General features: G+C 28.2%; 1 protein-coding gene across 8 annotated transcripts in view; it reads left to right on the top strand.

The window, feature by feature from the left end:
- LOC148231685 (uncharacterized) overlaps nucleotides 1-16,904 on the top strand; it is a 534,843-nt gene that overhangs the window by 168,300 nt on the left and 349,639 nt on the right. The gene's annotated exons all lie outside the window — the stretch shown is intronic.

Here is a 16,904-nt window from a genome sequence, read left to right on the forward strand (position 1 = left end):
TAATACTGGGCTAAGTTCGCAATGAAAAAGCTTATCTAAATTATATTTTTATCTTTCCTTTCATTTACAAAAGTCCTATATATAATATGCATTAGTATGTGAAAGTATTGTAAATTGTGGTTTTTCCCAAAATGCGATTGCCGTCGCCGCGCAACGAAATATTAATTTTAACAAATGGCAGATTAAAACCGAGCCTGTACACTCGGGTATTCAAATGTAAAATATTATTTTAATTTGGGCTCTAACAATACCGATAAAATAACTCGGCCCAGACAAGGGCGTACCTTCGCAGTACTATCCGTTTTCAATAAAGCCACAAACACAGCAACGCATCCAAGTAGATTAGTATAATCAGGCGGATTTATAACTCGACGATAACTTTTGCACTCCTCCCGTTATTGCCATACTTCAAAACCTAATTAAAGAAAACATTAAAATATGGTGGAAGTATATTCAATGTAATGTACTACAATGATTATTTTCTATAGTTCGTGATATATTTAGGTAAATTCATTTTTTGTTATTTTAGAAAAGCCGATTTTTTTAGTAAGATTTAAAATTATATGTTTTATTTTTATTCACAATTTTTTTATTTAAAATATCTTAGATATATGAAAGTCTTTTGCTAACTATATATTTGCTAACCGTAACCATCCGTCCGACAAAGTTTAAACTCTTTCAAAAATAGATACATAAATATTTTTGTCGACACCATTATGCAAAAAAATCTGACTGCAAATAAGAAAAAATAACAACTCCTTAAATTTCTCTGACTAACAACACTTTCGTCAAATACGAAACTGGTATTTCTTGTAGCCTTCGCCGCATTGTGTTTAAGTTAAACTATTATAAAAATAGGATATATTTCGATATAGTCCATAGGAGCCAAAAAATATAAATTTCACTGGAAACAAAAATAAAATAACACAACATCCCTTGCATATCAAATTAAAAATATAGGGTTTTCTACGATCCTTTTGTACCAATCACAGGCAATTTCCAATTGAGTAAAAATTGCTCACTTGATATAAAACAACCTAATATTTGTTTTTAGAACGGTTCAAAACGTTACATTGATATAAAATGCTTCAAATGAAGGGAAATATCAGGATTCAAAAACTATTTATTGTTTTTAGGCCTGCCTTTATTTATCTTATTCCATCGCAGATGAAACGTCGAATGTGTCTTATTAAAGTTGACTCTTCCTTTTTCCTTTTCAACTTTTTTAAGTTCAACGAACCGACACGCCCTTTAACCCTCAAAGATCTTGGAGAACGTGTCAAAAGGTTCTAAAGGTTCTTAAAGATATAAAATAAAACTTTATTAAGAAAGACCCTTCGCGTAAAAAGAATATATTGCAAATGTAGTCAATCGTTCCTTCCGAAAGTTTTTTTTTTTAAATATAAATATACTTAAAAATGTATGATTCTCAATATTTTAAGGAAAATATATGTTATATAAATAGCCATATTAAAAGTTAAAATATACGACTAATAAAAATATAATTGATTGTGAAACTCAATTAAAATAATGATCGTTTTAAGAGACGTTCAACGAGCAATAAATTTATAAACAATTTTATGAATCATTGTTTTTTTATTTATCTATTAAAATAGTAACTAAAAAAAAGGATAGCAAAATCATTGCACATCTTAAATGTAAATAAAGGCGTGCTATATATGTATTTTATTTAATTCTAAAATAAATAGCAATATATTATATTATAGACTAGCTGTCGGTATCTCACTGTCATGAGGTACCGCAGCTAGTAATTGTGTGTTCTGTGGATCATTAACTTTTTGGGTTTTAAATTATATTTTTGATTCGTTCTGATATGTTCCTAGCATTTGCTTGTTAATATTAAATACTTAAACTATTTCTTAGCTATTCTCAACATGGTGATTTATAAATTAGATAAAAGCCATTTTTACATATTTTCTTTCTGCATATTTTATTGATTTTCACTGGTTAGGTTAGTTCAATTAATAATTTAAGGCTTGTATAATATTAGGATTTTTTTATTGCCGATTTTTATTATAATTATAATACATTCTGTAATAATATTTTTTAAATTCACATATTCATCCTATATTTTAATTCTGATCGTATGCTATTTTTATAATAACCCTTTGATGTTATTTCTGAACCTGAATAATATTAGTATGACCATTCATTATTTGAGTCCTGGTCATTCTATATTTTTACTCTGATTGTATGCTATTTTTATTCTAACGATTTGATATTTATTTTGCTTCTGAATAGTTTAATTATGACCAGGCTGTAAATAAAATTTCAAGTGAATAGTTCTTATGGTTTCTAATTATTTTTAATAAGATTCCATGTTACCATGCCACCCCGGAAAAAATAGTGATTATTCCTTTTAAACAAATAGGATGCCAATTTGCTTAGCTAAAGAACCACATACTTGGCAATTATAGCAAAAATATTCGGTTTTGAGTTAAGAAGCCCGTAGTTGACTCGAAAGATCAACGTCGTTTATCATATATTAAGTCACTTTCATATTTTATGTATTATAATCTATATTTGCATAGTTAAAACGTACCTTTTAAATTATAATATATTAGTCTAACGGAACGTAAAGCCAAACCAAAATCACCTCTGTTATCAGCTGTCATTTTGCCGGATATCTTTTTTCTATTTTAATTCTCTTTTTTCATATAGCCTTTAATACAGCACTGCATATATATGTAGATACATAGTGTCTTATACAACTTCAGTACAGTACATTTCCCTTGGCAAAACACTCCAAGCGACAATACTATTTTTAAGCCACTCAAAAAATGTTTATTTTTAAATTATATAATATTAAATTAATGCTTACTTTTAACTCTCACATATTCTGTATATATTTATTACATTTTTATGGTTAAAACGTATCTAGTTAATTTGTAGATCCGAACATGTTAAATCGAATGAAAAATAATTTGTCGTCAGCCATATTTTTTTATAATAATTAATTAAGTTATATTTTGTAATTAATTAAAAATGTTCAGAGCCATTGCAAGTTCTTATTTAAAATATTCGATAGTAACATTTGATTACTTTATTATGTATGTAAATATGGACCGTTTTTCTAAGACTGTATTTAATTATTATTTTTTGATTAGTCGTTCGTTTTGAAGAATTATTTACAAGGTGTTGTCTAAACTTTGTATTAAATTTCTTTGCAGTATTGGAAGAAAAAATTAAATATACTTAAATGTCTAGTATATGCTGCATAGTTGCCTAATATAATTAATAACACTATCGGCAGGCTTTAGTTCACCAGCAGCACAGCTTCTGCTTCTTAAAGGCAGTGAAGTATCTCGATGTATATTTAAATTTATACCAAATTTGCTTATTAACTTATGTTTTTAATATTAGTAATTGATCATTTAGTAGCATAGAGTTGATTGTATTTGAGAAGGTATATGTATATTAAAAAATAATAAAATATAAAATTCCGTTTTAGAACTCACAGGAAACTTACAAGGAGATAGTTTGTGTTTAAATCAATTACAACTTTTTAATCTTCTCACGCTTTGGAGCGCTGCTCAATCGAAACATCCAAAGTTTAAATCTCCAATCCGTACAGTCGAACCATGCTATCAGATCCCACTATTCTTCGCGTTGGCCTTTTTTCGCCGCGGACGAACGTCATTACATAGGATCAAAGTTTTCAGTCCTAAGAAACTTTCTTGCAGAGCTTTCAAAATCCTGTTAACAAAGACCTTTTATGTTATGTTTGCGACACGCGAAAGCGTGACCTTTTCCATTCAACAATTGTAGCTACGTACAAGGGTTTATTATAAGGACCCATTCTTCATAATGAAGATTTTTCGCAAGATGTATAATTTTTATACAAACGTTGAACTTTCTTATTAAATCTGCTTAATAATACCGTTAAAATATGAATAGAGCTGCTGTGCAACTATAAAGCAAATAAGACGAGAGCATGAATGTTATTAAACAAGTATACATCCCAAAGTTGTGTAATACGAGATACACTTTGCAAACAGGAAGATGCTGATGCAATGTTCGTAAACTTAATATACATTAAATATTAATAATATTTAAAAGTAACAAGTACAGATAAAATTCACAAAACTTTTAGGTCAACCGTTTCGGTGTTGACACTCTTCAAACCGATTATGTAAATCTTGGAAAACGCGACGACACATCACGCGTGAAATCCTGTCAGTTTTTTACATGGATATTGATTTACAGTTGGCTTAAATATTATCGTAAACTTCGTATCTTAGATATTCTTACAAAACTTATTGACTTTTTGCCAATTAGTAGGTGAAATTTATTTCTTATTAATTTAAAAATATAAATTATGATCATAAAATTGGGCGCTAGTCTACTAGTAGAATGACATTGATACAACCCTTACCGCTCTCTATGACGAAATCTACGGTGTGTTTGACAATAGCGCGGATAAAACAAAATTGTGATAACAAAAATAAATACGCTTTTTAGAATTTTTTGAGAGAATCGAAAATACCGCTAAATTTAATCGAGTTTCGTGCCTTGCGGGCACAAGCTAAGCGCATGATGATCTCTTGCCACTGAGATTACCTTAGGTATTTCAAAAATTCTCTTATCAGTGATCCCGGAAGGTTTCGGAGATTCATCGGCTCTAAGCGGTGCGCACAATCCACACCGACAGTGATGCATAGCGATGGAAAATCCTTTGACAGCTATAAAGACGTCGCTTTTTACTACGTTTATGATTATTTATCTTCGGCTCCTCTGACAGCACAATTCATATAGGCTATAAAATTCGACATTTTCGACTTGAAGTACTGTTTTGAGAAGCTCAAATCGCGTAGCTTTACATGACCGCATTTGATTACCGATTTACGAGTCAATCTTGCTTATTTCTAAAACATTTTCAATTTCAAAGCCATCAAAAAATATTGTAAAAAATAGCGAACCAAGAACTTAAGACCCGTCGCCGTTCTTTTGGCACCTGAAAATATGTTCATAATAATTTTTCATAAGTATATCTAAAATAATTATTGGCAAGCTTTAATCACAAAAAACACGGTTTTCGTTTGCGTCATTTCATTGTCACTAATCTTATACATCTTCAAATCATTTATTAAATATGGTCTATTCCAAATGAAATTCAATAATTATAAGAAATATATTCAGGCAATATTTTTTTTCATCAATTACATAATGAAAATAACAAGTATTAGGTCATCACCATTAGATGTTTATTTTAATTTTATTAATTTAAAATATAGTTTTTTCCAGCCACCTTGTTTTACTTTTCTGTCGTTTTTTCAATTCCATTAGCACAAAAAGAATAGGGCTTTGATGCAAAATATACATGGTCTGTATTTTGATTTTTAAGTAAATGGTAGTTGAAAGGAGCAAGGTCTGGAGTATAAGATGGATGAAATATTTTTTCGTACTATTCAATCCGTCTGCAATCTCATCATGCAAACCAAATAACTTTTTTTTACGGTGAAGTTTTATATAACCATTGTTTTCCACGACGATTTTTGTCGTGAAACACCCATTTCTTATCTCTGATTGTCAAATGCTCAAGAAAAAGCAATCAGCTTTAAGATCCAGAAGCTCTTGGCATATGAAAATACGCGCAAACTTGTTTTCTTTACTCAATTCATGTGGAACCCATACACATTGTCTCCAAGCCTTCCTAATATTTTTAATGTGTCTATGCTCACTATGTTAAATCAGAGTGGTTTAGTTGCTCAGCCAGCTTATGAATAGTTTAGGTAGAATTTTACTTTATTTCTGCAGCTAAATCATCATCGTATATATTTGCTTGTCTCTCACATTTATTGTTATTTTTTTTTTAAACTATCTTCGTCATTTACGCATATCTAATAAATCACATACTTCTTCTCAAATGTGCACCAAAACAGATTAACGGTCAAGGCTTACAAAAAAAAATGATTTAGGAATACTGCAATATATATTTTGTTGTTATTGTGATATTATATAAAAATATATCGTCAATTTTATATATTTATAGAAGCCATGTATATATATGGTAATATAAAAAAAGTATTTACAGTGTTATTAAAAAGATTAGATGTATTTTTTTGTATAGAGTCGGGTCACACTTTTACGTGAATGAAAAATCACGCGACGTTTACGTGTCACGTGTCATCTATGGCACGTGTATAGCGACGCGATGGTGGGTTCCCGTTGGATTTAATCAGGGTGTCCCGTAGGAAAAAGCGTGCCTTAATAAAGTAATAAGCCCTCTGCGAGTAAGGGATGTAATATGGATGTAGGCACATCACACGTATGCATATTGTTATACGTGCACGCAAATTAATTACAATAAAATGAAACGCGATATTCAACGGCTTCGGCGTGGAAGATGATATAATAAAATAAAGGTTATCGTTGTGGTATAGGTAGGGTTTGTTGTGAGGTATATTTCGGGATAATTTTTGGCATGGGAAGATGATCCGATGTTGTTATGTTACCTAACTAATTAGTATTGATAAATTTATGTATTAGGTACTCTATGTTTATATGTTTTTAATTGAAAATGATTAGATTTACTTATATATTATTAGAATAATATTATACTAATATAATTACACAGATTTTTGTAAAAAATATTAGGCCAAATGTTTATTTTAAAATTATCAATGATACATTAATTTTTACATATGTCATTATAATGCTGCATTGTACTTAAAGTTTTAATCAGTTTTATTAACACAGTATAAAATATTTTTTGTAACTATTTTCATTAAATTTATTTATATTGTATATGACTAAGCCAAATCGTACAATTTAAGAAAAAATACTAAGTTACTCTATTTCTACTATCTAGCGTATAGATTAAAAAGTAGTTTAGTTGTAACAAAAACTGATTTCACTAAATATTATCTCTTAGTTTATAATAAAAAGGTCACTTTACTCATGTCTTCATGTTTACTTACACTAATTTAGTTTTGTTACTAGATTAATACAAATAGTTTTGTCCTTTTTAGTCTTATCAAGGAACTGGATCGCCTTGACGTAGACAGATGATTGTGAAACCGTTTTTCACGTGCTTCTGCATTTTTATTTATTTTTTCACGATTTTTTCTGTGGCAGATTTTCATGGTTGTAGTATGGTTGCATGATACCGACAGTAAAACTTTAGCGTCTGTCTTAATTGGGTAATGTAAAAAAATAACGAGCTTAAATTGGTGTCTTAGAATACTGTCAAAACAAAATAATTGTTTCGAAATAATAGTATAAATAATAGATTTTCTTGGCAGGCAAAATAAATTTGGTCGATCGACAATCGACTATCTTTCAGCAACGCCAAGTGTCACGTTGTCACATTTTCCATATCCCCTTGCCAAGAAGGTTTCAAGTCCTCGACGGAAGTAATTTTGCTTACATAAAGACTTTGGAATAACATTCGAGCAGAGACTAATATTTTATATGCACTAAAATATGATAAAACCTTAAAGATTCTCGATTTCGTTATGCGGAGCGCGTGTCACTTTATTCATTTATTGCTAATTCGAATTCTGTACGATACGTTAGTTCGTGGCGTTTTTAAAAATTACTTTATTGTCCGTTAGAATTCAAAAGAATCAAAGCACTCGTTGTTCTTAGAGAAAATAAAAATATTATTTTAGATATCCATACAAAAATAAGTATGAGTCGTATCCATATTTATATCCTAGTACATTTTTCCTAGAAGCGTTGGAATATAATCCATTGTATTCTCGGCGTAGCGTGTACCTGATAAAGCATAATCTGAAAGAAGTAAAAGGCGGTGTCTACAATCTGTCAATGTTCGGTGACTCTCAGCTGCGAGTTTTAAATTGACCTAGAGAGTAGAGATCGCGTCCCTTATTATTGCGCGATACGGCCAGGAAGTACGCATATATTCAATTAAAAAGAATAAAAACAAATTAGAAACCATTTTAAATAAAAAATATGCAAAAACTTATTTGAATATTAGGGAAAAAAAAATACAATACATAATTATTGTATGGTATAGTAATGAATTAGTTACCACAAATAATTAGTGCTTTTCTTTATGGTATATAACACATTACTAAACCTAATAATTATGCTGAATTATGATTTATTAGTATTGTATATTAAGATGAATTTATTTCAATGTAATAAATATATTTATGTGTGTAAGGTTGTCACAAAAGTTTACCGTACTTATGTGACGCTGATTTTTCCTCACTTTAAACTGTTTTCAAACTACTATATTGTATTAAAGATACTTTCTATTTACTTTGAATTGAGTATTTACTTAACCAGTGAGCAGTGGAGAGCTCTTGATATTTTTCAAAAAGAGCATTTAGAACATTATTTTTTTTGTCAATTCCATAAAAATAATAACTTGACTGTGACGATTAAAATACATGTTATTTTTCACTTATCAAATGATTTAATCTGTGAGATTTTAATTTGATAATGAAACGGGAATATCTATAGTTTCTCATTATTTGTTTGTGAGAAAGACAAACACGAGTTTATACATATATAATACTTTTATGCACTTATTTTTATTTGATATAATAACAATTTTGCTCTTTTATAAATAATTGTCACCATTTTTATCCGTGATAATAAGAAAATCTTAGATAAACTAATCTTTGATGATTGATCAAAATTATATTTATGATATTATTATGACTTCTGATCTAGACATAATATAAATAAAAAAAAGGCTTATATCGGATTCGAACACAGGTCTTTTAGATAATATTTACAGACTTATATTATAAATTTCATGCAGATTATAAGCCAATAAAAATAATTAATAGATCTGATTGTTGTATTTTAGAAAATAATATGTGATTATTTGTATATAAATATGCATTAAATAAAAATGAATAATATTGTTACTTTTCTCTCATTATTCTGATGCATATTCTACGAACATTTAAACTATTCAGAAATCTATATTTTAAAGTTTAAAACCATTATCAAATTAATTACTTTAATATCGTTCTATACACATCTGCGTATAAATAAGTCTAATTTTACTTCGATCATGTTAAGACATTGCAAGAGTTGGGTACGTCGTATGCCCTTGTATATTAGGATAATGCGAAAGATATAAGCTTTCTTCATCTCGCGTGCCAATTTCCGAATATGAAAATAGTTCACCTCGATCACATAAACAATGAATCTTATGCAATAAAAATTAGGATAGAATAGAATTTCTAAGGAAAGAAAAAAGGTGATTTAAGATTGTCACCTGTTGACTTTTATAAAAAAAATAGCAATAAATCTTTAGAATATGAAATAAATAAATATATGCATCGATAGTCGTTATATTTTTCTATTCAATAATTAAACTGGTGCAGTGTAAAACATTTATTTTTGGAGACCATTAGTGTAACTAGTCTTATTAAAATATATTATACTTCTGCATTAAAATAATACATATGTTTTGCCTGTGCAGATTTTTTTTTAATTAGCATAACTTGGCAATGGTTACATTTAACAGATAACAATCGATGTGCAGCATATTTATACCTTGTACCACTTTGCTTAAAAAAATATATTCGACACATTACAAATTCTAGTATTAAATCTTAATTTTGACAACTTTTTTGAAACTCGTTCCTTTTCATTCTAATATAACAATAGAGGCTTATATTTTTAAGCGTTTTATCATTCGAGCGTGAATATAAAAGCAAAGAGAAATGTCAGAGAACCTTATTATTTTATTTCAATAATAAAGACACGAGCCGTCTAATACTTTACACATGTTTGTTTATTTATTTAACGTTGTTAATTTTGTGCGATTTTTTAATTTTTTTATTTATTAGTCAAAACATTTGACAGGGCTTTGTGGAGTCGGCTCTACAAATTACACGAACATATTTTATCGTATTAAACTAATCGCGGATGCGTATGCGGCGTATCAAGAGCGACGTGGACAAATGGAGCTCGATGAAAATATATACAAAAAATATTTAAAGTGGACGAAAAATTGTTTTCTCGTTGGTTAAAAATAAAATTTGCGTGACTTTGAAACAAAATACATGTGAAAAAAATACTAACAAAAAATAAATCGCTAGTGTTTGACGTCTGGCTCAACGTTGAAAACTTAGTTAAATTTAACTGGAAGCTTAAACGGATATGCAACTGAAATTTAATTTAACTGTGCATTGATAATAAACTAATTTTACATATCATTTTATCATTTGTAAAGTTCTTCAAAACGGTTTGCTTGAAACTATAAATATATCACAGTTAATACCAGTGTTTTTTTCTTAAGTTTTAACAGTCAGTCGTGCTTTGGCCGTTGATACTAGAGAATTGTTTTCGTTAAATCTGTGTTGATGCACAACTTAACTCCACAATCTGTAATTATAAAAAATGATTCTCAAAATTTACTAAAGCAGATTTTTTACCAAGTTAGCAATTCAGCAACATTAGAACAACAAATAAAATTACGATATTAAAAATAGTTCTAGATGTGGCCAGCAAACCCTACTCAAACTATCCATCAGCTGCCTGAGAAACTAAGCCAGTCCAATTTTACACTACATAGGTGTAGACACTTTGAGAGGATTGGGAAGGCTTGGAAATCAGGTGTATTGTAAGGGTAAAAATAAAACAAGTTGGCGGGTATCCACTTATCCCGAGAGCTTTTGGATCTTGAAGCTGGTCAGCTTTTCTTGATCATTTAATAACCAAGAAAGAGAAATAAATGTTGTACGACAACAATCGTAGAAGACAATAGTTATCCAAAGGTCAAGTAGCAAAACTCACTGTAAAAAACGTTATTTTGTGTATATTCTGAGATTGCAAGCTCCTTAATAATGGCAAGCTTTTATTGTGATAAATTTGATCATTTTTACGAAAAAGTAAAAAAAATATCTGCAATTTTCAATCAGCATCAAATAGTTTTACATCACGACAATGTCCATATGTAGCAAAATTTCCACTTAATAAATTGAAAGGACTTAGCTGGATGATTTTATCTCATCCATTGCTCTTTCCGAAAAATATTTATTTTAATTTATGCAATACTTCCTAAACAACCTAAAAAATTTAGATTGCAGACTATGTTAAAAGTTGGCAATCGGTATATTTAAACTTTTTGAGTAATGAGTTAATTCATACACATTTATTAAGTTGTTAGTTTACACCTAATAATGAGTTAATTATATGTATTTTCCATAATTATTTCTGTAGTTTTTTATTAATTATTATTATATATAATAAATTATTGCTTTAATTTATTATACTACTTTTTGTGTTAGTATGTTTTTATAATTTATTTTAACACTTTTCTATTATTAAATTTCGTTAATTTATTTTACATATTTTTTTACAATATATTATTCAGCCTTTGTAGATTTCTTTTATATAAATTCAGAAGCTCTCAATATTTTTTGGTATGATCCTTTATTTTATACTCTTTAATTAATTTATATTGTATTCTTTTTTTATAGAAATCATCCACATTTATTTAAATTTAAAAAAATTATAAATAAATATATTTATTGAATATTTTTTATTTATTTTTTCTTTAGTTATATATGTATCTGGGGTATATTAAAACAGTGAAAGATCGACCGACGTACATGGACGGCGATATCGCTCAAAGGTTTAAATCTAAACCGTAATAACCTAATGGAATTAAACAATTTGAGGTCGGAAAAAGTTACATCCTTACAAAAAAAACAATATTTTGAATGATTTAAAAGTGATTTTTATTATAATTAAAATACCAATAAAAAAATCGGGGCTAGCAAATATATGTAATTACATATTTATTTTAATATTTAGATTGACGGGTGCATTATTTAACCCATTTTTTTTTTGTTTAAAATGAAAGTAATCTATGAATAAATGTGTTTCTTTGCTAGAATGGGACACTACCGGGTGAAATATTTTGACAGCTTCGGTTACAAGGTACACAGGAATAAAATATTTCTCGTGCTTAGAAAAATTAACGCGTGCACTTAGATTTACTCTCAAAACGGTCGTTTGTATTCTGTTTTTAGTTTCTCTTTTCTGTTTTAATTTAAAAACTCGCCACCCTGTCGTAATTGTTTGTTTCACTGAAAAATGGCGGACAACAAAATCTATAAATTAGTAAGCCATGGATATAAACATTACGCATGCAAAAAATATTAGACACTATTTTAGAGAACATACTACTGGTATTGGCCTTATTTTATAAATAATTAATTCTCTACATTAATTTATCGAAAAAAATATGTTGCTAAAACTTGTTGTTGTTGGTATAAATATATGTTCAAAATTCACGTTTCAAAACCAGTTAATACTAATATATGTTTAAATAATTAGTGTATTGAGTAATGGTATAGTAATAATTCCACCTCTGAAATTAAACACTGGTAATTGAATCGTCTAAGTCACATAATCCGTTTCAATTAAAGAGACATATATTAATATTAATTATGTTAGGAGGGATATATGCTCGTAATTTATCAATGACACCTATTGATTTTTACTAATTTATATATGAAAACATATATTTTTTAAAAGTATAAAGCAAAGAAATCGACAATCAATCGTTAATACACTGTAGTTAATTTAGTGGGAAATTTGTTTCTTGATTTTAAACTCGATTTCTATGCGCAAAAGGAATAATTTCGGAGTTAGTTGTTCCTTGTTTGAGGAAAATCATCCCACTCAAATAACTGAGTTTGCAAATTTAATTGTCTAAATTAACGCTTCGCAAAGGTTTGGCACGAAATTGAGCTACTTTAAATGAGAGTATTGTATTTCTGTTGCGAATCTCTATATTTTTCTGTTAAAACACCAAAAACGAATTAGTATAGTATGAAATATTCTTTAGATATATATAGCTTAAGCAGCAATAAATTTATTTAATTAAAAGCGCTAAAATAAATATATTTATGAACTTAAAAGAGAAACACTTTATTTTTAATATATTTTGGATATATACTATGTATATATTACAGTTTATTATCTCTGCCGAAGCGCAACTAAAAATACATAATGAACTAACCCTAATATTATTTTCATTTAGATTTATATTCTAGTACCATAAGGATATATTGTTATTTATCGTTTATTGCTAAAGAAGTATTCAATATATTAATGAAATTCTTATTCATCGGTCGTAACTTTCGTTTAGTTATATATAAAATTTACGCCCGACAATAAATTTTGTACAAAAATGTATATTATATAATATTTTAAGGCCCATTGCATTGAGATATATTTATTTTTAAGGCTCTTTGTTTCAACTCAAAAATCAGCGAAAACGTGGCCTATTCAATTAAAGCATTTCTAAATAACGACACAATAATGATTTGATGGGTCTTTTATATTAGATGTATTAACAATTTTACGACAGTCTATTATAATGGGAATTAATATATTTTATAGCGTCTATAACATATTTAATACGCACATTTCAATAAAATTTAACTGTTATTTTTAATTGCTATGTTAAGTTTCAAATTACACGTAATTAATAATAATTTAAAACTGTAATTACCGCTATATAATTGTTAAAAAACAAATTACAGCAAATTTAGTAATTTAAACTGTAATTACCGCTGGATAATTGTTAAAAAATATATTACAGCAAATTTAGTTACTCCTACTCATACTTTGTATATTTTTTTGCAATTTATCTTTACATCCTTACATTCAGCTTAACTCTTATCATTTAATTTCACGTAGATAAATCGCTTATCAGCGACTATTCAAAATAACTAGAAAACAATTATGTTTGTGTAGATAGCAAAGGTTGCACAGGTAGACCTGTTTGTAGTTGGCAAGTCTGCTGTATATATATAAGTACAGTACTGGCCCTAGTTCACTGCCCTAAGGTACTCTAGATTTTTTTTGATAAGCGGAAGATTTTTTATCTTCGTATTTCATTATTAAATACCTATCGCTTAGATACAAAGTATAACCTTATTCATTTTATATTTTAATCCCATATGTCACACATGTAAAAAGCTTGACTTATATCCAAGAAAGTAGCTACATAGTGTTTTCTCTCTTGTAGATTTTTATTATTCTTGTTTGCCACTCAATGTATTTGTTTAATTGTGACGTGCTCTTGCAAAAAGTTAAATTGGTGGCGTGAGATTATCTCTCGTTTATGTAGTATTGGATTTATTCTACGTAGCAGTTGCTTCTCAAACTTGGCAAAATAGGCAAAAGATTAATTGGTCTATTGGTTTGCATTACAAATTTTACTTTTCCTCGTTTTAGAATAAATATAACCTGAGCTCTTTCATTGTGTTGAAACATATTGGAGTCTTATTATTGCGTCAAAAATGTTTTTTTATTATTTTTCTACTCTTTTGGTAGTTCTTTGAGCACCTTTTTTATTTGTAAATCATATTTAGAGGCTTTTTTAAGACTGAGGTAATTTTAAATTATGAAATTTATTCATCCAACTTTTATTTTTTCAAAGGGTAGTTGTAATGCTTCCAGAAATGTATTTTTTGTCAAGATGTTGGAAATGGTTCGAAAACTTTTGTTAGGTAATCCGAGAATGTGATAGCCTTTTCTTTTTTATTTATTTTTTAGAGAGTCTTGTATTGATTGATGTCACTTAGTATATGTTTCATTCTTTCGTTGCTTCTTTACTAGTAAAAGTAAGTTATCTGGTTTTATGTTCTTTTTTCTTGGGGTGCTACACCGCAGGGTGAGTTTAATATGAGCAACTGCCAAGCGCGTGTGGTGAGATTCTTTCCCACGCGTGTTAAATAACGAGAGTGAGTGAGAGATAAGATAATTTCCTTTCGCTCGCTGGTATGATATTTAACATACCAGCGAGCGAAAGGAAAAAGATTTCACTGCACGCACTTAATCTAAATTTTATTTTGTTTTAAGGGCAACATCTAGTTTGTTTGTTTTTCTGACAGGTCCCTAAATAAGTTCCATTTTTTTTTTTTGCTTATAATGATCGTAAGCATAAGTATTGTAAAAACTTGCATTCCTAAACTTTTTACCCGAAAAATGGCGAGAAGCTGATGGAAGGTCCAAGGAGTATTTTGCTTTCGAGTTTGCTCTTGATATTCCTTTTATTAAGCAGAAGTCAGTCAAGTCAGGAATTTTTCTTCTTTCTGATGGCTAATAAGTTGGATCTCCTCTTGATAATATTTGTCATTTCTTGCTCTTCATTGCTTTTATATGTACTCTTAATATAAACAAATTAATTAAATAATATATAGAAATATATATTAGTCGTTAAATAATTTCAAGGTACAATAAATAGCTTTAAAATTTATTAAAATACTTTGTTGTTCTGTCAAAGAATATTTTCTTAATGTAATTTTATTAATTTATATAATATTATTAGCTCTTTTTTATTTTATAAAACTTTTTTTAATATTCACATAATTTTACAAACATACCGTATTTAAAAAAAATTATATGGTCTTAAACCAGTAAAATATGTTGTTAATGGTTATTATTTGGGAAAAAAATTTAAGTAGATAAAAAAAAGATAAAATAAAAACCGATAAATATTACTAGCTGATAGCTTATTATGTTATTTACCAAAATCACAATCAACACAGAAATAAATATAAATATGATTGCATAAGGTTAAAAATTAATTGCAAAAACACACTTTTGTGAATTATTCTAATGCTGCTAATATTTAAAAACCTAATTTTTGTATAATTTTATATCTATTGTAGATACTCTAAAATTGTCTCTATTGCTAGTAATTTGTCTATCACAATCAACAAGTTTTAATAAAACAGTGAGACACAAGACTAATGTCTTAAATCAGTGACATATATTTTCATAATTTTAAACCATTATTACAACTTACAGTCAATACATGCTAGTTTTTTTTTTAATCATCACGTATGATTAATATGTATTCGTGAGATTAAGAAAATCAAGGTAAATCTATCTGTGATGTAAATCGGAATTAAAATTATACAATAATTACCAATTTTACTTTAGTCGCTGATTTACTAATAATATGTTGGTTATATAAAAATTAAAATATCATTCCTAATTTTACTTTGATTTAATTTTACAATTCGTCAAATGATTTTTTTGCATCTTTAGCCATCATTTGATTATATATCATTATCTACACAGTAAAATTCGTAAAAAGTTTCTTGCTTTAATATGACTTTAAAATTTCATATTTCATTAGTTTTTTTTATAAAATTATGTACATAAAAATGTGATTTTTATATATTAATTACAAAAGAAAAATTTTTTTTACTATATATTGTATTTTTAATAAAAACTTAAATGATTAAGTACAACTCTTAAGCTTTAACCGTTTAAAAACTACTAATAATAATATAAAAAAAAGATACGTGATAGTACTAGGAGTAAAAAGGGCCTCACAAAGAAGCGTCGAGATCTTATTCAAATGTGACGAGGGGGTGTCTAGAGGAGCGTTTCGTCAAAATGGCATTTTTTGGGCGAACAATAGGATTTATGTATTCTTTATTCCTTGGTGTGGATTTAATGCTAACAAACCTCTCTGCAATGAAAGACGCAATAGTGACATAGAGTAAATCAATAAAATGTTATTATTGTAGAGAAAAGCAAACTAAGAGATGCGTGACCCATTTAAGTTGAACATAAAAGATTTGTGAAACTATCGTATTAGTTAAATCGCTATCTATATATTGTCTTGAAACATCGATCTTACAACGTATACTTCTATCTTCACAAAGGTCTTCAAAAATGTATTTATGGAATCTTTACTTGTTAACGCGTATTAAACCCTATTTGAACCTAGCTATACATATACGTATATGTAAGTAAATCTATTATGTAATCGATCTGCTTTTGTGAAACGAAAGAACGAACGCTTTGATGTAAAATACAATAATTATTTTCTTGGTCACACAATAGTGACTGCTCATTTATGTACTATTGCTGTTTCCTCTGTGAAATAATTTCGTCTGTGCAAAACTTTCGAA

Source organism: Plectrocnemia conspersa, unplaced genomic scaffold, assembly GCF_051122295.1.
Source record: "Plectrocnemia conspersa isolate PC_06_02 unplaced genomic scaffold, ASM5112229v1 ptg000009l, whole genome shotgun sequence".
Classification (NCBI taxonomy): domain Eukaryota; kingdom Metazoa; phylum Arthropoda; class Insecta; order Trichoptera; family Polycentropodidae; genus Plectrocnemia; species Plectrocnemia conspersa.